The 25,168-nt window shown below is 55.0% G+C and overlaps 1 protein-coding gene across 7 annotated transcripts in view; it reads right to left on the reverse strand.

Moving 5' to 3' along the window:
* Zbtb46 (zinc finger and BTB domain containing 46) overlaps window positions 1–18,499 on the reverse strand; it is a 54,534-nt gene extending 36,035 nt beyond the window's left edge. For 5 of the 7 annotated variants that reach the window (XR_013090850.1, XR_013090852.2, XR_013090851.2 and 2 more), the window contains exon 1: window positions 17,461–17,617. The gene's annotated coding sequence lies outside the window, so the exon portion shown is untranslated. Of the gene's footprint in view, window positions 1–17,460; window positions 17,618–18,062 lie in introns of those variants that run through there. The other 2 variants (XM_076852128.2, XM_076852129.2) reach the window with 2 other exon arrangements.
* Between the last annotated feature and the right edge of the window lie 6,669 nt (window positions 18,500–25,168).

Below are 25,168 nucleotides of genomic sequence, written 5' to 3' on the forward strand. Positions count from 1 at the left end.
ACCCAGCAGGACATCTAAGGCCTGTTTCCAGACTCATGATGGATACCAGTGCTGAAAAGAACCCCACACAGGAACCAAATGCCCCAGAATTAATAAGGTCACCCTTCAGTAAGTAGATGGGCCAACTTTCTTGCTAAACTGAAAATCTAGGCTCAATGACCCCAACTGTGGGCTGTCATGGGGGCACACTTGTAACCCCAACGACTCAGGAGGCCGAAGCCGGTGGCTCCATGTGCTCAGGTAACTGACATTGAGGGATGGACCACAGCTCCGCAAGCCATGCCGTGGACACAGAAACGTCAGTGCCTCGCTTCAAACCCGGGAGTCGCAGCTGCATTATTTGATTTCCTGCAAGAATAACATCCCTCTCCTTTTTTTTTTCTTTTGTCCAGTACTGAGGATTGAACTCAGAGTGCTCTACCAATGAGCCAAACCCCCAGCCCACTTTATTTTTATTTTGAGAATCTTCCTGCATTGGCCTCCCAAGACTCCAAGATGACAAGCATGGCCACTGTGCCTGAAGACTGCTTAGCAGGGACTTTTTGCCGAGTTGCCTGCTCAGAATATTGATGCAGATGTAGGATGGGGGCGCTCTTTTCCTTGGGCCCTAAGCAGCTCCACCAGGAAGGTGATTTGCTCTAACCTCCATGCAGGTCTGTCCCACCCATCTCACACTCAGAGCCCAGACCAGGGGACAAGGAGCTATGGCCTCAGGCACCCCCTGCTGGCCAGGCCTCAAGGCCGACTCCTCCCTGGGTCTGGTCACCACGCACATTCAGGAAAAAGTCCATTCTTCTTAAAGTGATTGTTTTTTGTTCCTTTGCTTTGGAGTTGCTTTTGGTCCTGGGGTTGAACCAAGGGCATTTATCATTAAGCCACATCCCAAGCCTTTTTTATTTTATTTTAAGACAGGGTCTTACTAAATTACTGAGGCTGACCTTGAATTTGCAATCCTCCTGTCTCACTCTCCCTGGAGTCCCTGGGATTACAGGGCCACCACACCACCACACCCAGTGACGGGGCGGGGCGGGGGGGGGGGATTTTTAATATTTATTTTTCATCTTTATTTTATTTTCATGTGATGCTGAGGATTGAACCCAGCGACCCGCGCATGCCAGGCGAACACGCTCCCGTTAAGCCACATCCCCAGCCTCATTATTTTTTTAAACTTATTTTTTAGTTGTAGGTGGGCAACTTAGCCAGACCCTGAGGAGGAGGAGGAGGAGAAGGAAGAGGAGGAGGAGGAAGAGGAAGGAGGAAGAAGAAGGAAGAAGGAAGAAAGGAGGAGGAGGAGAAGGAGGAGGAGAATGGGGGGGGTGAAGAGTTCCTGTCAGCTGACTGTGCTGCAGCTCAGGACGTGTCCTCCTGGTCTGCAGGGCTCAGCAGACCCCAGCAGGCTGTCTGCAGGAGGAAAAGCAGGAAGGCTATGCCCCGTTCACCCAGCAGCTCCCCGGCACGGCCTGGCAGCTGGGCAGGGCTCCGTTCTTAAGGCACTTCCTGGGTGCTCACAGCTTGTGCTGTTCTGGAAAGCTCAAGACGGAGATGCGTGTGCATTGCCACGTTACGGCATAAGGTGCGATTCACAGGCACCACATGGCCTCCGCTCATGGCTGCATGCGGCGTCCTTAGGGGTAGGGATGTGGCTGAGTGGCAGGGCACTGGCCTGGGGGTACAAGGCCCTGGGTTCAGATTGTTTTAAATGACATACTCCAATATCATTAACAGACACCAGCCCAGGGGTGAAACGGGGAGCCAGCTCAGTCCCGGGGCTCAGCCTAACCTTCATTCCACCAGGGCCCACAGCCTGACACCACCACCTACAGGCAGACTCCAGTTGAGGCCAGTGAGCGGCAGGGGCCCAGGCAGCATGAAGGTGCTGTGGAGGACAGGGAGAGGCAGGGGCCGCACCTGTGCTGCAGGGCACAGGTGGTCTCACAGCACCCCACAGAGCCTCGGCTCTGACATCGGTGGCCTCCAGGCCTGACTGCAGCCTCAGAATCCCCACCAACCAAGAATGTGAGGCAGAAGTGACCCTGGGCATTCCTGAGCATGTTTGGACTGACTCCATGATGGAGAAAGGCTAGCACCCAGGCAGTCCACCAAGTCCGAGTGCTAAGGGCCAGCCTGGCCTTTCAGTGCAGAGAAGCCCAATCCACACGGCTCAGCCAGGAGGGCGGCTAGCAAAGCTGGCAGCTCCCAGCATGAACGCCAGGGCTGCCTCCAGCCCTGAGCCTGGGCTGCTCAGGAAGCGATGGCAGGAGAGCAGGAAGCAGAGAGCACCAGCTGGCCAGCATTCAATGACTGGGACATCCAAGGATGAGGAGCCACAAGACAGGAGTGAGGCTCAAGCCGCAGCCCCATGCCACAAGCGGTGCACTGGCCAGCAAGGGTGCTACTGGCCTCAACAGCTAGGGAACCTAAAGGAGGCCATTACTATGAGGGGAACCTGCCACACGGGCAGCCACGGCCCTGGACCCTCACATCCTGACTCGGGCTTTGCCTTGTGGGCAAGTGGCCCAGGTCCAGGCCCTCAGGTGAAGAAGACAGAAAAGGATCAGCCCAGGACACTGGCCCAGAAAATCCTCCTCAGGGTTAGCCAGTGACCAGGCTCAGGCCCTGTGCCTGGTGTGTCCACTAGGGGCAGGGCTCCAGAATGTCCAGCTTTGTTGCTTCAGCTGCTGGGAAGTTGGCCCAGGAAAAGGGAAGAGGCCAGCTCTTACTGCCTGGGCTCCAAGGTGCTCCTGGCCTTGAACCTGACTCCTAAAGCTGACTTTCACTCTCGGGTCACAGAGTTTGAAGGGCAGCTCAGCCCTATCAGAGGCAACACGGAAACCCCTCCAGACGGGCCCTGCCTCCTCCAGGAAGCCCTCCTGGGTGCCCCAGCCACTCTGTCCTTAAACTAGCAGCACACCTACTGTCCAGTGCTGCCTGAGCTGCCCTGCCCCGCTACTGAAGCTGGGGCCTCTCAGCCCAGGGACCACACCTCAATACCACACAGGTTCCATGTACACAATCAGGTCAAAAAACTACCATGCTTTCATCACATTAAACCTGCAATACCAAAACTGTTCATTTTTAACCCAAGAATATCTCAAAACATCCTTTTTAAAGTGCTGATAAAAATAAAACAAGATGGCAAGGTCCTTGGTCCTAGGTCGAGGGCTGGAGGTGAACAGCATGAGGCGGTGGAAGACCACGCAGCAAGGGAAGCTTACCGCGTGCCCCGGGCCCCACCAGGTGGAGCAGGACTCTCCCTCATGCTGGGCTGCAGCAGGGTGGAGGGTGCAGGGCCTGCACTGTGGCTCCAGAAAGGAATCTAGGCCTCTCCCAACTGAGTGGGGTGAGGCAAGCAGGGGTCCATACGCAAAGGGGGAATGTGGGCACAGATGCACAGAAAGGCTGCATGAAGACAGCCACAGAGGCTGGGTTAGAGGACGGGCCACAGTTGAGGGGCCTGGCCTGCAGCCCTCAGGAGGGCTGCCCCTCGACACTTCGGCCTCAGAGCTGGCTGCCAGAACCCGTCAAGAAGAAACTCCGGCTGGAAGAGCCTGTCTAGTCCTGTGGCAACGCACCCTAGGAGGCCAGGCATAAGTAGCAGTGATTTTGTAAACACTACCCTATTCTGCAGGGCCACACCTGTGATTCCAGCTACTGCAAAGGCTGAGGCAGGAGGACCCAAGCCCAGGCCAGCCTCGGCAACACAGTGAGGCCCTGTCTCAAAATACACAATACAAAGGACCAGGGTGCAGCTCAGTGGTAGAGCACCCCTGAACTCCATCTCCAGCATCACACACACACACAGGAAAGGAAGAATGTTAGGAAAAAAGACAACTCCACAGCTCAGGAGGAAGGCAGAGGATCCACCGATGGCACTCCTCAGGGTGGTGAGCAGTGGGGGCACCAGGTGACCTGGGTAGTGCACCTGAGCCCGGGGCAGGGTGCAGCTCGGCGGAACAGCCCTCGCCCACCTGTGCAAGCCTCAGCCCTGGGGAACGGCCACGGCTTAGCTGCCTCCCTTCGGGGCCAGGTTGTAGGCTCAGCACATGTGTCTGTGGTGTAGACCCAGAGTCACAGTCAAAGGAGCAGCGCAGGGCTGGGGCTCAGTGGTGGAGCGCTCACCGTCATGCATGAGGCACTGGGTCCGAGCCTCAGCACCACATAAAAATAAAAAAAATTGTGTTCACCTAGAACTAAAAAATAAATATTTAAAAAAAGAAGGAGCAGCACAGCCCCCCAGCAGGCCTCTAGCAGAGGCCACTCCCTCAGCAACTTACCCACTGCTTGGCCTCAAGGCCCAGATGGGGTATGGGGGTGCCACCAGGGACACCTGGGGACCCAGAGAGCAACTGAGGGCATCTTGGGGCACCTGGGGTTGAGGAGCACATTGCGTAGCCTCAGTCAAGGGGTGCCAAGCAAGCCTCCTGTCCTCTATTCTTTTTTTTTTTTAATCAATTTCTTTTTTTTTTAATCATTTAATTTTTTTTTTTTAGAGAGAGAGAGAGAGAATTTTTTTTTAATATTTGTTTTTTAGTTTTGGGCGGACACAACATCTTTGTTTGTATGTGGTGCTGAGGATCGAACCTGGGCCGCACGCATACCAGGCGAGCGCGCTACCGTTTGAGCCACATCCCCAGCCCTATTCTTTTTTTAATATATATTTTTTAGTTGTAGTTGAACACAATACCTTTATTTTATTTATTTATTTTTATGTGGTGCTGAGGATCAAATTCAGCGTCTCGCACGCGCTAGGTGAGTGCTGTGCCACTGAGACACAACCCCAGCCCCATGTCCTCTCTATTCTTTTAAGGTCAACATGAATCCTGGCACTGGCAGCTGGGCTCAACCTTGTGTGCAGTGATGAGCGCTGGGGACTGACCCCTGGAGCACTCTACCACTAAGCTACATCCTAGCCCTTTTATTTTATGTTCAACTTTCCTAAATTGCCCAGGCTGGTCTGGAACTTGCAATCCTCCTTCCTCAGCCTTGCTGAGGAGCTGGGATGACACATGTATGCCCCTGTGTCCAGTTTTGGTTTAACTTAATGTTATGACTTTAAAGGGCTCTGGGACAGGGCCTAAAGAGACCAAGTGCAATGTCCTAGACTGAGAGTACCACAACATTAGGAGCAGAGGCGGGAACCCAATAGAGCCAGGGTGCTTGCCCTCCTACACCTTCTAACCTGAAGACCAAGCCACCTCCCAGGTGTCAGGACCCCAGTAAAGGAGGGCCAAAAGGAACTTCAGGTTCTCCAGAGCTGGGGACTGCTCTGAGAGTGGGTGCCTCAACTAGAAGTGGGAACTGCCAAGGGGGGGTCTCACCTAGAACTGGGAACTGCCAAGGGGGGGTCTCACCTAGAACTGGGAACTGCCAAGGGGGGGTCTCACCTAGAAGTGGGAACTGCCATGGGGGGGTCTCACCTAGAACTGGGAACTGCCAAGGGGGGGTCTCACCTAGAACTGGGAACTGCCATGGGGGGGTCTCACCTAGAACTGGGAACTGCCATGGGGGGGCCTGACCTAGAACTGGCAACTGCCAAGGGGGGGGTCTGACCTAGAACTGGGAACTCCATTGGGGGGTCTGACCTAGAACTGGGAACTTCCATGGGGGGGTCTCACCTAGAACTGGGAACTGCCAAGGGGGGGTCTCACCTAGAACTGGGAACTGCCAAGGGGGGGTCTGACCTAGAACTGGGAACTGCCATGGGGGGGTCTGACCTAGAACTGGGAACTGCCATGGGGGGGTCTCACCTAGAACTGGGAACTGCCATGGGGGGGTCTCACCTAGAACTGGCAACTGCCAAGGGGGGGTCTCACCTAGAACTGGGAACTGCCAAGGGGGGGTCTGACCTAGAACTGGGAACTGCCAAGGGGGGGTCTGACCTAGAACTGGGAACTGCCAAGGGGGGGTCCCACCTAGAACTGGGAACTGCCAAGGGGGGGTCTGACCTAGAACTGGGAACTGCCAAGGGGGGGTCTGACCTAGAACTGGGAACTGCCAAGGGGGGGTCCCACCTAGAACTGGGAACTGCCAAGGGGGGGTCTGACCTAGAACTGGGAACTGCCATGGGGGGGGTCTCACCTAGAACTGGGAACTGCCAAGGGGGGGTGTGACCTAGAACTGGGAACTGCCAAGGGGGGGTCTCACCTAGAACTGGGAACTGCCATGGGGGGGTCTCACCTAGAACTGGGAACTGCCAAGGGGGGGTCTCACCTAGAACTGGGAACTGCCAAGGGGGGGTCTGACCTAGAACTGGGAACTGCCAAGGGGGGGTGTGACCTAGAACTGGGAACTGCCAAGGGGGGGTCTGACCTAGAACTGGGAACTGCCAAGGGGGGGTCCCACCTAGAACTGGGAACTGCCAAGGGGGGGTCTGACCTAGAACTGGGAACTGCCAAGGGGGGGTCTGACCTAGAACTGGCAACTGCCAAGGGGGGGTCTGACCTAGAACTGGGAACTGCCAAGGGGGGGGTCTCACCTAGAACTGGGAACTGCCATGGGGGGGGTCTCACCTAGAACTGGCAACTGCCAAGGGGGGGTCTGACCTAGAACTGGGAACTGCCATGGGGGGTCTGACCTAGAACTGGGAACTGCCAAGGGGGGGTCTCACCTAGAACTGGGAACTGCCATGGGGGGGTCTCACCTAGAACTGGGAACTGCCATGGGGGGGTCTCACCTAGAACTGGGAACTGCCATGGGGGGTCTGACCTAGAACTGGGAACTGCCAAGGGGAGGGTCTCACCTAGAACTGGGAACTGCCATGGGGGGGTCTGACCTAGAATTGGGAGTGGCCCTGGGGGCCTCACCTAGAAGCGATAACTGCCATGGACCGGTGGGTTTTACCTAGAAGTGGGGACTGCCTTGGGGGGTCTCCCCAGAGGACAAGGGAAAGACCTGCTTTCTTCTTCACCCCTCACAGAGAAGCAGCCAAAGCCCAAGGGGGGGTCTGAAAGCAGAAGGAAATTCTTCAGTGGGGCTGTGGGCAGCTCTGGCAGGCTACAACCGACACTTCATGCCTAGTGAAGCTTTTCTGGGAGCCCCCCTCTCTGTTCCAAGGCCACAGACAAGACACATAGTGTGGGAAACCTCGGGGTGCTGCAGACAGGAGGGTGGGTAGGTGGGAGCCCATGCATGTCCTGCAGGCTCCTCAGGGAAGGACTTCTCCAGGCCTGAGACCTCACCTGCCTGGGTTGGCAGGCATCTCCAGTTACCAGGGCGGGGCTCTGGGCTGGTCATGGCCATCTGTCAGGCACTACTGAGCTCTGAGATTTGGCCAGGCATAGAGGTGGACAACTGTGATCCCAGTAACTCGGGAGGCTGAAGAAGGAGGATCCCAAGTTCAAAGGCAGCTTCAGCAACTTAGTGAAGCCCTAAGCAACCTAAGGAGACCATGTCTCAAAATAAAAAATAAAAACATGCTTGAGATAGGACATGTAGTTAAGCACCCTGGGTACCAAAAAATTGAAGGGCACTGGTCTCACCTGCTATCCAGGGCCAGGGAGAGAAACAGACAAGGTTCTGGGTCCAACCCACAGGGAGAAGGAAGGACACAAGGGCAATTAGCCATGCAAGTGAGGTGCTGGGAGGAGGGGACACAGTCCTGCTTTAGACAGGGAGGCAGAAGGGGCGGTGACAGTTACTCCAAGCCAGCCCAGACACCTGGCTCTTCTCTCCTCACCCCCACTGAAATGTGGGAGCCCCGGCCCTCCCTGCCTCAAGCCTCTGCAGCCCCCTGCAGGCTGAGACCACAGTCTCCGCATCACTGCTGCCCCCGCCAGGATGCTTGCCGGTTTGCTGGCTGCCACGTCGCCAGGAACCCTGCCTGCCAAGGGACATACTACTTAATATGGTGGTCACCTGCACCTCTGCTGTAAAGAACAGCTCTGTCAGGGACATGGTGCCCTGAGAAGGAACAGCTCATGACACCCAGAGAAGCCTTCCCAGGCAGAGCCTGAGTGACATCTATGGAAATGTGTCAGTGAGGCGGGTCTGTGGAAGCCTGAACCCCACACCGTCCACTGTGACTGCACTTGGAATCTGGGTCTCTGCAGATGTGATCGAGTTCAGATGAGCCCTACTTAACCCACAGTGACTGCCACCCCTAGAAAGGGGAGCATGGATACCCACAGGGGAGGACAGGGCAGACTGGGAGATGTGACCACCAGCCAGGCACAGCAGGCCTGAAGCTGGAAGGGGCAGGGAGGGTCCTCCCCAGAGCCTCGGGAGGGAGGAAGCTCACCAACACCAGGTAAATCTCTGCCATCTTCAGCCACAGGAAGCATATGAACAGCAGCCTGCAGCACCCCAGTTGCCCCACAGCATAGCAGGAAAGGCCATCTGAGAAGGGACGCTAATGGTTTTCACCCTGGGCCACAGTCCACCACCACATTCTGATTCAGTAGTTCTTGAGGGTACTGGGGCCTGAATCCAGGGGTTCTACCACAGAGCCACATCCCCAGCCCTTTTAATTTTTTTTTAAAAATACGTTTTTGTTGTAGATGAGCACAATACCTTTATTTTTATTTATTTACTCTACGTGGTGCTGAGGATAGAAACCAGGGCCTCCCACATGCTAGGCAAACACTCTACTGCTGACCTATAGCCCAGTCCCCTACGGCCATTTTTTACTTTTGTTTTGAGACAGGACCTCACTGAGTTGTTGAGTCTTGCCTGGAACTTGAGAGCCTCCTGCCTCAGCCTCCCAGTGGCTATAATTACAGGCATGTGCTACAGTGTCCTGCTTTAAGGGTGAGTCTTATGAGGCTCTCCACAGGCCACCTTCACCTGAAGGGAGGTGTGTGCTATGCAAAGTCACACAGGAAACATGTGGCAAAGTCACTCCAAGTGCAGGATGCCCAGAGTCCGAGCCCTTCCAGATGGGCTGCATCGGACAGATGTACAGCACGTCACCCGCTTGAGAAGCAATGCATGCAACACTGGCCGGCTGCTCTGGGGGTAGCTCTGCAGGGGAAGGTGGACTGAGGCTGCCCCAGACCCGAGACACAGCCTGCACTGCACAAGCAACAGATGGCCTCCGGCCAGCTTGCAGTTTCCTACGCTGCCTCACAGGCCCAAGAAGGCATCAAGCTCAATGCTCACAGTGCCTTCCTTGGGAAGCAGAGAAACCTGCTTGAATAAAGAATGAGCTCGCCATCAGCTGCACGGAGCCCAGGGACACAAAGCTTGCCCCCCATGGGGGTAGGCACTATGCTGGGCCACAGCCCTCACCCAAGTGAAGGCATGTTTCTCAGCCCTGGCCCCACTTCTAGGGCACCTGCAGGCCATGCACAGGTGCTGGTGAGCATTTGTGACTCTGCTCCAGCCCAAAAAAACTGTCACTGGACACAGCCTCACAAAGCCACACATAGCAGAGATTTTGGAACCTCCCACTCTCCCTTTCCCAGGATCTCTGGCAATTTCCACAATGCTAAGCAGATTTTAAAAAATAGCAATAGTGATCAAGATGCCAGACCAAGAGAAGAAGCAAAGGAATCTGGCAGGACCACCTCCTAAAGGGTTACTTCCTCCAAAGCCTGGGCATCTGTGAAAAGGGCCTTGACCACAGCGGATGTTGGAAGTGCCTCCTTGTCTCATCCACCAGCACATAAGAGAAAGAACTGGAAAAGTCTACATGAACCCGACATGGAAAACCCCTCTGTTCAGCTGCTTAGTGGGCCACTCAAGGGGTTCAGGTTTTACTGCCCTGCAGACAGAGCACCTCTGATGGTCTCCGAAAAATTCAAGACACCTGAGCATAAAGAGCCAGTCTTCAAGCAAAGCAATAGAATAACACAAACATTTCCTACATGACAGCCAGCAATGGGGAATGAGCTCTCCTGTCACCTATCCACCCAAGTACCACCAAAGGCAAGAGTGACAATGGATGACATACAGACACACTTTTAATTTTTTACCTTTACTTTATTTATTTATTTTTATGTGGTGCTGAGGATTGAACCCAGGGCCGCACACACACAACGTGAGCACTCTACCACTGAGCCACATCCCCCGCCCCCAGACACATTTTTAACAAAATGATGCTAAACAGAAACATTTAAAGTGCAAAGAGTGACATTCACCTAAAATGTTTCATTTGCTTCAGACAAGGGCATTAGCATGTTTAGTAACTGTGGAGGAATTTCTGTTTGGTGTTTTGCTTTGTTTTGGTTTTGGCTTTGGGCACTGGATTAACCAGGGGTGCCTCACTACTGAACTGCATCCCCACCACTGAACTGAATCCCCAGCCCTTTTTATTTTATTTTTAGACAGGATCTTGCTAAATTGCTCAATCTGGCTTCTCCTCCTCAGTAGCGGGGATGGCAGGTATGCACCATGCTACCCAGCTGCCCCTGAAGTTTTCAATATCCTGACTTCCTTAGTTTCCCTTCAGAGCTGGAAAATCATAAACGGCCACACAGCACTTTGTGAACCACACAGAGCAGGTGGTAGCCTGCCTGAGCCTTCTTGGTCAGGAAGAGCCACCTATTTACTGGCCAAGGTGAGAAACAACAGCGTTTTGACTTTCTCTTACATAAGGTTTCCATAGGAAAAATCCACTTGCCACTCCACTCCGCTGTGAATTCTTACTGCTATGAACACCAGGAAAGCACTGGTGCCATGTCTGAATCAGGCAGGGAGGTTGAAATATCAAACCCAAGGGCCCCCAGAGGGTCCTGGTGGAGTGTGAGGGCCACACAGAGTTGGTGCTGAGAGCCATTGCCAAGTAGGAATGACACATGGCAATTTCTTTGTCAGCCTACCCCATGTTGCTTAGAGGGCAGTGACTTTGCATGAAAGGTGACCTTGCTCAAGGACCAGGGCGGATCCGGGTTTAGGGCGGATTGGGGTTTAAGGCTTCTGGGTTTAGGGTGGTTCCAGATTTAAGGTGGACCCTGCTGGGAATAGGGCGTATCCTGCTGCCTCCAGGCACCCACTCCTTGAGTTCCCGGGATTCAGAGAGTTTTTGGGATTCAGAGCCTGGTGGAGAGTGTGGATTTTTGCCCAGAATGTATTTGTAGAGTGCCGGTGTGAGTTCGGGAATAAAGAATTGCCGTTTGAATCTACTGTGAGTGGCTCGTGATTTTGTGCCCAGCCAGACTGCAGCATTTGGTGGTCCGTACGGGGAACGTCTGAAGCTTGGGGGTAAGTGAAATTGCTCGCCCCTGAAGGAAGGCGAAAGAATGGGTGACCATTTCAAAAAACAATGTGTTCTTGTTTTGATTTATTTTGTTTTTATTTCAAGTTGCCTGTTCCTAGAACTTTCTCAGGCAAACTGGGGAAAATGGTTGACTCAAGGTTTGAAGTTGTTCGCCCCCGAGGAAGAGAAATTGTTAGAGAAAGGAGGCACCCCAGTAAGACCAAGAACAGTTAGGACATATGTTGATACAATACAAAAATGTAGCCCATGGCTTTTTAAAGACGAGTTATTAAGTATATCAATGGGCCCATCATGGTATCCTGTAGAAGGATTTTTCTTCAACAAGAAAGAGAAGTTGGGCATGTTGACCACACCTGTCATCCCAGCAACTTGGAGGCTCAGGCATGGGGATTCAAGTTTTAGGCCAGCCTGGGCAACTTAGTGAGGCCCTGCCTCAAGAAAAGAAAAAAATAAAGCCTGGGATGTAGCTCAGAGGTATGGCACACTGGACTCAGTTTCCATCACCAAAAGACAGAAAGGCCCCCAAGCTGACATGCGTGTGCACACACAAAGCCAGGCATGGAGCCTGAGGGGTCCAAGAGGAGAAGACAGAGGCCTTCCAGGGCTTGAGCTCTTCAGGTTCCCTGATCGGCCGAGACTGGGCTCAGTTCCACAGCAGGACTGGCAGCACCTGGATCTGTGAAGTGTCCTCAGGAAGATGCCCAGCCTGCCAGTGGCTGCTGCTCAGGAGACGCAAAGTGAAAAAGCACAGGGAGCATGGCTACAGCCATCCAGGCGCCAATGTGAGGGAGGACAGGTGCCATGCTGGACACTGTGCCCTGGCCAGACACTCCCTGAAGCAATTCTCCTTTCTGCATCTTCCAATCCTGATTCCTCTCCTGAACTCTGTCCTCTCAAAAATGCATGTCCACAGTCTGCATGACTGCTTTATTTTCTTTGTCAATAGGCATGTCAGCCAGGGAGTGGACCTCTCCCCGGAGCTGGGAATGACCAGATTACATCTAGAAAGGTGAGGGTTTGAGTGGTACACATGCCCCTTACAAACCAGCCATCAGGGTATCAGGCGAGCAGCAGCTTCCTTGGATGGGTGACAACCACACAGGTGGAGTCTAGGCATGAGGGACACCTCAGAAGTTGAGCATGCTGGTCTATGCTCAACTAGGCAGGCTCCCCTGGAGCACAGAAGGCAGCATTCCGTGGCTAGAGGATGATGATGAACCCAAGCACCATTCTCACCTGCAGGGGTCACCTCTTCAGTAGTTCATTCTCCACCTCTAAATGAAGCTGAGTAATTTCTGCTTCCTACCAAAATTCCTAAGCTGATTTTGAACTTCCTAAATCAAAGCATGCTGCTGTTCAGGCTTCAGTGCTCAATGGGTCGATGAGAATAGCACATCACAAACCTATCTTAAGATTCAAAGGAGGGTTGGGGATATAGCTCAGTTGGTAGAATGCTTGCCTTGCATGCACAAGGCCGTGGGTTCAATCCCTAGCACCACAAAAAAAAAAAAAAAAAAAAAAAAGATTCAAGTGAATAGTGGCACATGCCTGTAAATCCACTCAGGAAGTTGAGGCAGGAGGATCACAAGTTCAAAGACAGCCTATGAAACTTAGTGAGGCAAGTAGCAACTCAGCGAAGACTCTGCCTCTAAATAAAATATAAAAAAGGGTTGGGATGTAGCTCAGTGGTTAAGTAACCCTGGGTTCAATCCCTGGTACCAAAAAAAAAAAAAAGAAAAAAAACCCAAACAGGGCTGGAGCAGTGGCCATGCTTGTCACCCACCTGCTCGGGAGGCTGAAGCAGAAGGATTGCAAGTCTGAGGCGAGCTGGGCAACCTAGTAAGACTCGGTCAAAAAAAAAAAAAAAAAAATTCAAAAAGGGCTGCACCAGGACAAGATTATGAAGACTAAGACTATCTCTTCAAATGTCATTTTAGGTATGCATCTGACAGACCTATGAGAGGCAGGGCCTGTCTCAGCACACAGACCTACGCCTGCCATCCCAGCCCAAGATGCAGCGGTGCCTTGTTGCAAACCTCTACAGAGACCCCTGCACACCTGAACATTGCTGGTGAAGGAGAGGGTTCCCACTAAGAGAGAGAGGCCTCGTTTCTTGCAGTGGTTGGAAGGAGAGAGATAAAGCCATGAATGAAACAAAACTGTCTCATAAACAGAAGTCGATCTGTGTCCCATAAAAGCAGTGATGCTGATGGGCTGGGGATGTGGCTCAAGTGGTAGCGCGCTCGCCTGGCATGCGTGCGGCCCGGGTTCGATCCTCAGCACCACATACAAACAAAGATGTTGTGTCCGCCGAGAACTAAAAAATAAATATTAAAAAAATTCTCTCTCTCTCTCTCTCTCTCTCTCTCTCATTCTCTCTCATTCTCTCTCACTAAAAAAAAAATAATTAATTTAAAAAAAAAAAAAAACCAGTGATGCTGCCCAACTTTTGTGCAAATTAAGACATTTTAAAAAACCCATCTTTCACACACACACTCATGGATCATTTGCGACCTGCAGGCAGCTGGAAAGACAGAGGTGTTAGCAAATCAGAGAGCCACAAGCAGATAGGGAAAGCAAGAAAAACTGGGCCTATCTGGGGCACCTGAGCACCCAGCTCTAGGCAGGGAAGGAACTGCCTCTGCAAGCTCTCCAAAAAGGATGAGGGGTCTCCCAGTATGACTCATGGGAAGGGACTGTGGGCTGCAGCAAGAGCTCTGAATGGTGCAGTGGAGACCATATCCCTTCTCATGCTGCCCCCTCCAGCCTGCCCTCATGGGCAGACCACACTCATAAAACAGGTCAGATGCAGTTCTCTGGAGCCCTGACTCAGGTGCCTGGGACAGACACATGCCCCTCCACACCCTACAGTCTGTGTACACTCTATCCTTTTCCAGTCCTCAAGGTGGCTCTCTCCCACCTCTTTGACCACATCACATCAGTGGTCCCTACGTGCCCCTTGCCGCATGCCCACAGACAACTGGCACTCTGTCCCCAACCCGACCTGAAGGCTGGTGCACAGCAGGACCTCAATAACCCCAAGGAGTGGTCAGGAAAACCCTGGGTATCTCTAACACAGCTCAAATGGTACATCTGTGGAAACACAAAAAGCGCTGTCAGTGCTGCTGAAAAATGCACTGAGGTTCTCAGCCATCCCCCAAATGCCCAGTTTAATCCAAGCCATGTTGCCTAACATGCCCAAGGCCCTGGGTTCCATCCCAAGCACCAGGGGGAAAAAATTAAACACCCAAAAAACACAACATAGTAATTTTAAAATCTAAGTTAGAGTTAAATGGTACTGCTGATTTCAACATCCAACAGAAAATCCTACAAAAGTCAGACTCAGATCAAATCTGAGGAGCCTGCTAGTTTTAACACTGCATAGAAAAACTCATCTGTCAGAAAGGGCTTTCCACTTTCCACCTACAAGCAACATGGTCAGGTACATTCTCCCACCACTAGCAAACCACAGTACCACCTGAGGGTGCAAAAGAAGGCAAAGTGTCTGAGAACCACCAAAAGTGAGGAGACTCACAGGTTCCCGGTCTCAGTCCCAAGGTTCTGCACATGCTAGGACAAGCTCCAGCCATGCCAAAGCCAGAGCTGCAGCCAGAGGCAGGAAACCAAGACTGGAACAAGAGGATGTATTTCAAAGATGTCAAAGACGTTAAGTCTGTGGCCTTGATCATGATGCTATTGCATCATCCACTTCTTCATGGGGTGCAGCGATTCAGAAACTCCAGCAACCACAGGGATCTTCTTTCTTCCCCCACAGAAAGGCACAGAGTCTCAGGGGAACTAAGAATCTGCATCACTCCAGAGAACTTAAGGTAAAGCACACACATCAGAGCAGAGGATAAAGCCCACATTTTTTATGAGAACAATAGTCGGGCAAGAAGATACAGTCCCCCAAACAGAATTTCCCAAAATAAGTGCTGGAACACTGGTGTGGGCATGTAAGGGAGCAATGGTTTCTAGAACTTTCCTCTCATACCAGCAACCAAGAGGGCGCCTGAGCACAGAAAGTGATGGCAACGTGAGAAAATCAGCTCAAATTCCCCAGCTTGTGGTGCATTCTAAGCACCATGCAGTAAGTGGGTCCCTAAGTTCCTGGAGGCTGGTCTAAGACCTCTGATGAAGCACAGAGCACCACAACTGAGCAGCCGCCCCAGAAACACAGACCACAGGGACAGAGTGGCCCAATTTCCCTAATTTGAAGAACCCCACATAAGGACAGTGCTGGGAAGTTCACTATTGACATTTAAATCTGTTTAACAGTGTTTGTAAATAAAACATCTCCAGACAATAACCAGTGTCCACGCTTTGTGGCGTTTTGCTGCACCTGTAGAGCAGTGCTTACCACTGTACCTGGCTTGCCTTAATGTCTGTGCTACTTGTGACCAAGGGACCTGGGAAGCCACAGGCCATGGGACAACCTGACCCCGGTATGATTTAAGTGGGGATACAATGTCAAGGGGACAAGTGCCCCCATGTAACAGCCAACCAGTCCCAGTCAGAAAGGGGAGGGGACTGAGGCCTGACAACCTATGTTCTGGCAAAAGCAGCTAAACCTGAACAAAAGTTATCTACGCAAAACAAAACTCTTACATGCAGGATACTGTCAGTGAGAGGCTTAATTAAATGCTGTCCCCAGGCAGGCCTGAGGCAAGATTGAATTTTGGATTTCTAGACATTCCAGTGAGGTATTCCACTACTCTAAAGAGAAATCCACAATAACCCCTCTTCCCTTCAGTAAAGGATATGGAAACAATCACAAGCTTTTTAGAGGACACAGTGTTAAATTCCTACTTATATCTAAAAAGCTTTCGCCTAAATATTCCCATTATTCACCTAATCTTTTTGGTAATAACAAGACTGGGACCTCAAAGTTTTCAAAATATCTAATACTATCACAAAGTTATAACAAATGTAAGAATCCTATGATAAAATACTACCGTTTGCGTCTATATGTCTCCTTTTGATGAACAAACTATTTTCCACTCTTGCTGAGTGGAAATACTGCCTTACACTGTAAAGCGAAGGCCAGCAACAGAGTGGATCCACCAGTGTTACCAAACACGGAAAGTTAGCCTCCTCGACACAGACTTTGGGAAACACTCTGCAACTACACCACTCTGATGCACAGGAGCACTCCAGGCACAGGTGTCCGCACCGGCTGCTAGTGAAACGTTTCCTAATTAGCATTTCTTTAAACAATGCAGATAACAATCTTGCCAGTATAACCCTCCCAAGAGCTCCGCTGAGATTGTAGCGCCAATGCCACTGAAATTCCCTAAGAATCTCAGTCAAACTTTCTTTTGTTTATATTTCTTCGATGTAAGAAATTACCTGTTCTGCGACCCATTTGGCTTGCCCTCAGGCTCCACAGTTCATCCCTATTGTATATAGTTCTTTTTAATCCTTCAAACAGTGAAATTCTTGGAGGAACGGGGGAACCCCAATTGGCCAGAGCCCTCTCTCTGGCGCAGAAAATTCCCCATTTGCCCTCGGGATTGAGTTGTCAGACACTGTCTTGCGCTACCCGGTGAAACTGACATGTCTATTTACAGGGAAACAAAGACGCGGCTCGCAGCGGACCCCGCTCCCTCCGCGCTCCCCGTGCGCTCCGCGCGCCGCGTCTTCTCTGCGCGCCCCTTGCCGCCCGGCGCCAGGGCCCTGCGCCCGGGTTCGGCCCGTGATTAAAATGGAGACTGGGCCGGCGTCCGGCTTCTAGGAAGACAATGACCCCCAAGGCCCCGCAGGGTGCGGAGACCTGCCTGCGCCCACCTCCCGCAGTTCCGACTCTTGGCAAACTCGGCGCGGGCGGGTCCGGGTGCGGCTCCGCGGCGCGGGTGGAGGACGAGCGGAGCGGCGCGGGCGGGGGGCGCGGGACGCCCCCGGGTTGCCTCCCGGGGCCGGGCGTTGACGCAGCAGAAATTACCAGCTGGAAAATTCCCCTTTCGGAGGTGACGGGGGAGGGACCGCGGCGGCAGGAGGTGCCGGGGGCCGAGGGGCCGGGCAGCCCGCCGCCGCCGCCACCTCCGCACTCAGTCCCGCGGGGATCCGCGCCCCCCGCCGCCCCGCCCACGCCACTCGGGTCCGGACCCGCGACCGGGGTCCGCGCGCCGCCCCTAGTCTCCGCCGGACGCCCATCGCCCCCGGTAGGGCGCCCCCGCGGGGCGGGGCGTGGCGGGCGGTGGGGCGGGGGCGCGCCAGGCTCGGAGCGGCCGGGCTACAGCGGCCCGGCCCGGCCCCGCCACGGTACGCCGGCCCGGCCGCGCGGACAATGAGCCGGCGCAGCTTACCTGTGACCCCATGGGGCGCGGGCGGGCGCCGGGGCCGCCGGACCGGCGCCGGTGATAGCCGCTGCCGCTGGCGAGCGCTGCGTGCGGGCGGGTCCGAGCTGCGTGCTCGCCGGGGCTGCTCGGTCCGCCCGCCGGTCCGTCCGTCCGTCCGTCAGGCCGGCGCGCGCCCCCGCGCCGCTCCAGCCCCGCGGCCCGCCGCCCGCGCGCGCCCCGCCCGCGGACCCTGACCCCGCCCCCGGCGCGCGCCCGCCTGCCGCTGATTGGCCCGCGCTGCTCCGGGCCGCGGCCACCGCCCCGGCCCCGCCCCCGCCGCCGGCCGCCGCCCCGCCCCTGGCCCGGCGACTCCGCGCAGCGGGCTGGCGGGGGCAGCGCGGCAGTCGGTCAGCACGCCCCCCCCCCCCGTGGCGGCCGGACAGCGGAAGTGCCGGCTGAAGCTCGCTGGGCATTGTGGGAAGCCCCCTCCCCTGGCTGGCGGGCACTGGGGCGGCGCGGCGGGGGTCCCCGGCCCGCGCGTCCCTTCCCTGTGGGTGTCGGGCAGCGGGGAGACCACCCAATGGGAGAGGCCGGCTGGGCGAGGGCGCCCGGCCCTGGGGACAGCGCACCTGGCGTTGCCTACGCGCCTGTACCTGGAGCGCGCTGGTCCTCGGGTCACCGGTTGTTCCCGAACCCCGACGCGCCGTCGTAGTGCGCGCATCTGGCAAACTTCGCGAGTTTCTCACCAGCACCGGCGGATAGACGGGCCTCGGAGCGCAGGACGCCCAGACGCTCCAAGGCCGTCGGTGGCGCAGTGCCCGGGAGAGCCTGGGTACCGCGCGCCCCCACCATCGAGGGACCTCGATGCACCCGGGGGTGGGCGCACCTTGGGGCGCTGGCCACGTGGCTATGCCCGCCACTGGGGCTGGATTTTGGCCAATTATGAGCAGTGGCGCTTAGGTCCTTTCGTGGTGTAGTCGACCCGTGGGGCGCCGGGCTTGGGAAGGGGCGGAAGGCGAACTGCCCGGGTTTTGCATGGATTCTCCAGCCGGCAATCCGATCGCTATTTGTACCGCCCCAGATGTGTCTCTTCCCACCCCCGCCCCCAGTGGCGTGGTGAGACCAGCGCCTCCCCCTCTCGCCTTCGCTGCCCTCGGGCGGACAGAATGGGGAGCTCGGCCCCGCATTCCTGGCTGGTCTGCGCGGGGGTAAAGGCCACCTCGCTTCCTCCCCCCAGCACGGCGGGAAGGAGGTGAGCCTGTGGCCGGCCAGCCACGCAGCGGAGTCGAGCTCCGCTAGGTCAACCAATCGCAAAGCTCCCGGCGGTCCGCGCCCTGCCTCCCTGCGGGGACAGCGCCGCGGAATTCCTGGGGAGGTGGGAGGCGACGGGCCATGATGGAGGCTTTCTCTGAATGTGTAAGGAGGCATTCACCCGGCGGCAGTGGGAGGGCAGGCTGGGGGAAATTCTCCTTGAGAGAGCAAGGGCGAGCCGAGGTCTGGCAGCCAGGGATGGAAGGCTGGGACACTCCCTCACTGCTCCGCGGCGCCTGGAGAAGGCTGTGCAGACGCCCCCGCCCAGCCTCTCTAGCCAGCCGCCTGAGCTGGCACTGCGGGTCCAGGAAACACCATCCCCAGCCTCTTTGCTGGAGGACCCACTTGGGATGAACCCAAGTGTTTCTGGCCCTTAGGAAGTGGGGGCTGCCTCTAGGCCTCCAAGAGGTTCTGACTGGTCACCTATCTCTTCCCTTTGAGGAGGCAGAGGACACGGTCTGCAGATAGCCACTCAGCCCCCACTACCCACTAACCTGGAGCTCCGTTGGAGCCCATAGGAGGAAGTGAAGCAGGGAGAGAACTCTTACACCATCTCCTTGCTCAGAGACACCCCGTTTTTCCCAAAATGGTGGGGTGGATGACAGTGTTTGTGTGCCATGTCCATGTTCCATGCAGGACTGTAGAGCAGTGGATGCTGCCTTGCCAGAACATTCTGGTGCTCAGTCATTGCTCAAGAGGCTGCAGGTGAGAATGAGGTCTGTCTCACCACTGCAAGGCCCATTCCACCTGCCAGGCCAGGGCTGCCTCTCTGCTCTTATTGGGTCCTAGGATAAGCCAGGACAGAGGGACCCCACTCCTGATTCGCACCCTTCACCAGTGACTAAGGACCAAGATTTTCACTTTCCTGTGCCAAGAGCCAACAGCAAGTCAAGCAGCATGGACATAAAGTCAACACTTTGAAAAGGCAAAACCAAGATTGAGCCCTGATCAACCTATGCCTAAAGCCACCCCATTTCCACACCTTCGTCCTTCCGAGAGATAATAAACTTCTTTATATTTAAAAACAAAAGCAGAAAATGGAAACTGCAGCCTCTGAGCAAAACTGGGCAGCAGGGTGGGGGATACATCACCTGGACTGTGTGCCACCTAGATGTGTTGCTGGGAGCTATCAGCCAAGTAGGTATGACAATTTCCTTGCCAGCTACTCCCATGCTGTCTAGTGGAAGGACTCCTGAAAGGTGACCTTGCTCAGGGACCAGGGCGGATCTGTGTTTAGGTTGTCCCCGGTTTAGCATAATAGGAGATTAGGGTGTTCCCCCTTTAGAATAGGGCGGTTTAACATAATAGGAGATTAGGGTGTTCCTCCTTTAGAATAGGGCGTATCCTGCTGCCTGAGTTCCTCTTGAGTTCTTAGGGTCAGACAATATATTTGGGAGACAGAAGCCCAGGAGTGGTGGATTTGGGCAGAGAAAGGTCAGTTTTCCGAAGACGGGTAAGATGTTGAATTGGACAACCTACCAGGCACGGTCCTTAAGCCACATTAACCTCACTCCCCCACTGGCACCAAGGCCAAATTTGGGGGCCAACAGAGGTGAGGCAAAGAACCTCACCCCCCCACTGGTGCATAGACCTATCCACAAGTATGGCTGTATGCTGGACCGGTAGTCAGTGACGGGTATGATCCAGTTGCAGTGGTATCAACCTAAGACAGGAGGCTGACGCCTAAAGGTCAGTTTTCCAATGGCGGGTAAGAACCATATGTTGAACTGGACAACCTACCAGGCACGGTCCTTAAGCCACATTACTTGTTGTTTAATTAATCAGAAGGGGGGAGATGCTGGGAGCCATCAGCCAAGTAGGTATGGCAATTTCCTTGCCAGCTACTCCCTTGCTGTCTAGTGGAAGGACTCCTGAAAGGTGACCTTGCTCAAGGACCAGGGCAGATCCGTGTTTAGGGTATCCCCGGTTTAGCATAATAGGAGATTAGGGTGTTTCCCCTTTAGAATAGGGCGTATCCTGCTGCCTGAGTTCCTCTTGAGTTCTTAGGGTCAGACAATATATTTGGGAGACAGAAGCCCCGGTGGAGTGGTGGATTTGGGCAGAGAACGTGGATTCCCCCAGAACGTGTTTGTAGACGGCCGGTGTGAGTTTGGGAATAAAGAATTGCTGTTTGAATCTACAAGCTGTGTGGAGACTCGTGATTTGTGCCCAGCCAGAGACTGCAGCAATGTGTGTTCTGGTGGGTCAGTGTGCTGCATGGCTAAGGAACCCACCTTCATCAGGCCCAGCACCCACAGCACTACTGGGAGCCAGACTCAAGGCAGACTGATGCCAGACTGGATCACCCCTCTCACTGCAGTCCCTGGTTGCTGGTCCTGACAGCCATGGGCTTCTCATGGACACAGGCCGCTCGGCCCTGAAGGCAGGTCTGGAAATAGGCGGGGATGGGTGTGTGTGATGGGCTTCAGAGGCACTCTGCCCCAGGCACCCTGGCCTCCAGGGCAAGGGATTGTACATGGTCCCCGCCCTCAACAAATGGATGGACAAGACAGGCAAGCAAATGGGCAGCCAAGGCCCTGCAGATCACTCTTGTCCTTACTGTGTGGTGTGGTCATCTAGGAAAGCCACTCCAGCCACCTGTGTGAGCATGTTTGGTCCTGCCTAGGGACACCCCAAAGCTGCAAGGAGCAGCAACAGGCCAGGCGTTCTGAGGAGCCAGGGCGTGGGCCAGTGTGTAGAAGCTGCTCTTGCCACCGGTGGGCTTGCTGATGCCAGCACCTCAGAACGTGGCCTCTTGGCCCCGGGGACCTGGACTGACTCCACAGGAGCCAATCACAGTGGGAGAGTCACATGGCTGGCAAGCTGCACATATATCTCTGCAGACCTGTGCTTAGAGACCCCTGTGCCATGCTCCGCCAGCTGGCTGCCTGCCTCCCATCCCCATCGTGGGCTGCAGTAGGGCAGAGGAGGAGGGAGGGGTGCAGCCCTGTGCCAGGTGCCTGTCTCCTCTCAGGGGCTGCTTTTGTGAAGAATGCACTGGGAGGAGCTTTGGAAGAGAAAATTACAAAGAAACAGCAAATATCCCTTCCTGTCTTCCTTCCGAGTGTCCTGGGGGGCACCCCACCCTCTCTGCCATTGCCAGGGCCTTCACCATTCCCATCTTCCCCAGCCACTCCAGCAGGGTTTTCTGTGCCTTTCTTTGTCTCAGTCACTGGTCAGAGAACCTGCCTGTTTATTCTCCAGCCAGTGGTGTTGCTCAGCCGTCCCCATGGCAACAGCCCTGGGAGTCCTGCCCCCTCCCAGGAAACTGCCCATAACCTGTCCCTGTCCTCTCCAGGCCTCTGCTGGAAGCCCAGAGAGAAAGGCAGAGAACAGGGCGGAGAAGCAGACACCCACTGCGGGCTGAGGATACTGGGCTGCCCAGGGGACCGCCCACTCCACGTCATCCTGGGTCCTGCTTGTGGATGGGAGGTTGGCCTTGGGCTGCAGCAATGCCACACCCATGGGCTGGGGAGAGTGCCTCACCCAGGCTGGAGTGAGGTGGGCCTCCTCCTAGGCATAGCTTGACCAGGTCCAGGGCCAGGTGGCCCTGCCTTCATTCCCAGGCCTCCCCAAGACCACCCTCCAGAGCTGCTCTGGGCCAGGGGCTACCTGCCAACCCTGTGGCTGCCCCACCCCAACTGCCCTGCAGTCCTGTGCCCCTGCCAAGCCCCAACTGCCACTCCAGCTGCCACCGCCAACTGTCGCCCCATCTCTGTTCCAAGCACTCACTCACCCCCAGCCGTCCTTCCAAAGTAGTACTGCCAACTGTCAGTCCTCCTTCCCAGTCCCTGCTCCCACCTCCGGCCCAGCACCACAGCTCTGCATTCCAGGCTTCCCCACCTCCTGCCAGGTCATGGTGAGGCCACACCTGCCTTGTGCCTGGCGGGGGAGGTGCTAAGGGCCGGAGAACAGAGAGTGGTGTTGGAGGGTAGGGGAAGAAAGTGAAGAGGCTGGGGTCCCAGAGCCCAGCAGACAGAGGGGAAGGACAGCCCGACAGTGCCTGCTGCCATGGCTGAGCCCAGCACAGTGGTAGGAAGCAGCCAGGGCCCTAGCAGGACCAAGCAGTTGTCCTCAAGTGGGTCGTGACCAGGCTGGGCTTGTACATGGGTCTCTCCTCTGAGGGTGTGCCAACAGCTTGGCCTGACCACAGACCCTGGGAGGATCCCCAACAGGCCTCTCTCTGGGGTGCTGGCCCTGGCTTTGCTGCCCCTCTTCCTCCTCACAGCCCCCTTTCCCCATTCATCCCATGGTCTCCATGACGCGTCACTTCCTGACACCCACCCCCTTCCTCATGGAGTCCACTAGACTCTGTCCTCAGCCCCAGCAGAACCTTGGGCACATTACAACCCTAAAATGGGTCCTGGCTGTGTTAGAAGGAGGCACTGCTGCCCCTTGCAGGTGTGAGCCTGGGGTTGAAATTCCATCTGAGTCTGCACTGGCAGGACCGTGGGGGCTGGGCTCAGTCTGCCTCCCCAGGGGCCTTCCTTGCACAGGCTGGTGATCACTAGGCAGATAGCACTGCAGGAGAAGGGACACCTGGCTCTCCCTGTGTCCCTGTTCTTTGGAGACAGCCAGCCCTTCAGGCTGGGACACACTAGGGGAGGAGGTACTAGGAGCTGTGTCAGCATGTTGGGTCAGGCTGGCCCTGGGAAGAAGGGAAGAGACAGGGTATGTTTGCTAAGAACCTACTGTGTGCCAGGAATCTCCCCAAGTGGGGAGGGGAAGCACTTACCCAGGACCCTGGTGGCCCTCCCTCCCAGCTGGGGCCTGGGAGAGGGAGAAAGCTTGGGACTGGGGCCCCCAGAGGCCTGTGGATGGAGCCTCTCTCCAGGGATGCAGACCCTCCCCTCCCACCAGAAGAGGTCCTCTGGGGTCCCCTGGTGGGTGCACAGAGGCCCAGGCCTGAGTGGGGCCAACAAGTGGCTTCAACTTCATTTGTTTGATCACCCACTGGTCAGATAAAGGCCAGAGCTGCCTGTGCTGGGCCACACCCAAGTCGGAGTGAGCATGGGGAAAAGAGGATGAGCAAGAAGTGCTAGAAAAATAAATCTTCCCTGCAGCCTCCAATGATACCTGCAGTGCTACCTGCAGGCTCTCCCCCTCCAACAGGTGATTAGCACCACACACACCTGCAGTGTGGAATGGGCTTTGGGATCTCTTCTAAAGAATAGGGCCAAGAAAGGGACAGAGAGGACCTTTGTGGCCAGGATACCTGGCAGGCACAGTCTTACCCAGGTGATCCAGGTTAGCATCACCAGATGAGGGTGTGGATGGAGGTACCCTTGCTGTGACATGGGGAGAAGGGCACCTCACCTCAATCTCACCACAGAAAACTGAATCTGACGGACCCTGACTGAGAGACCTTCCTTGCAACACCTTGCCTGGTGCTCCTCGGGAAAACAAGGGAAGCCAGAGAATTGGTCACAGGCAGGAGAACCTGAGCCTTCACGACAACCTGAAGCACTGTGGTGCCTGGGTGGGGGACTGTGGGACAGAAGGAGGACATGGATGACAAAGTCCAGCTGCAGTGAAGAGATGCCCCCTCAGGGGCTCCCACAGATGATTAGGGAGGGGCACACAGGAACTTGCTACACTTGGCAACATTGCAACTTTTCTGAAATCTAAAATTACTCCAAAAATAAAGTTTATTTTTAAAAACAGGGAAAAAATGCAAAAACCAAAGAAAACCACCTCCCATAGGCTCTGGCTGGGAGTTAAGCAGACTGTCAAGGTCTGTTTCAGCCAGGTGCTCATTTGTAGTCTGGAGTCAGAACTTCAGGATGCTCTTGGCTCCGCCCAGCCCTGAAACTCTCACAGGCCACAGGGACCACAAAAAAACCTAACGGAGCCAGGAATGCTCCTTTATTCTGTGTCACCAAGTGCCTGTGTGTGGTGAGCTGTGAGCTCTCGCAGGACATGAAAGACTTGCCTGAACACTGTGTGGTGGGATTTGGCCACCCTCCATCCTGGCCTCCACCTGCACGAGCTCAGCCCCGAGGTACCCCACACCCCTCTGAGTCTGCTCAAGAAAACTCAGTGGTATCAAACTGCCAAAGGTGCTTCATCCCAACCCATGCTGCCAGACCATTTTCAGTAATTTTTTACTCCTCCAGCCTCTTTGATCCCTTCTTTTCTCCTTTAAAAACGTTGGTCACAAAAACAAAACAAAACAAAACAAAATCACCTTGATAGAGCTGGGCATGTTGGCAGGCTGTGATCCCAGGGACTCAAGAGGCTGAGGCAGGAAGATCATAAGTGTGAGGCCAGCCTGGGAAGCTTAGCAAGACCCTGTCTCAAAATAAAATAAAAAGGACTGAGGTTGTAGCTCAGGAGCCAAGCACCTCCAGGTTTGATCCTCAGTACCACATCCACAGTATGCATGTGTCTGTGTGTTAGGTGCTGGGATCAGACCCAGGGCCTC

This window comes from Callospermophilus lateralis, chromosome 3 (genome assembly GCF_048772815.1).
Source record: "Callospermophilus lateralis isolate mCalLat2 chromosome 3, mCalLat2.hap1, whole genome shotgun sequence".
In the NCBI taxonomy this organism is placed as follows: Eukaryota; Metazoa; Chordata; class Mammalia; order Rodentia; family Sciuridae; genus Callospermophilus; species Callospermophilus lateralis.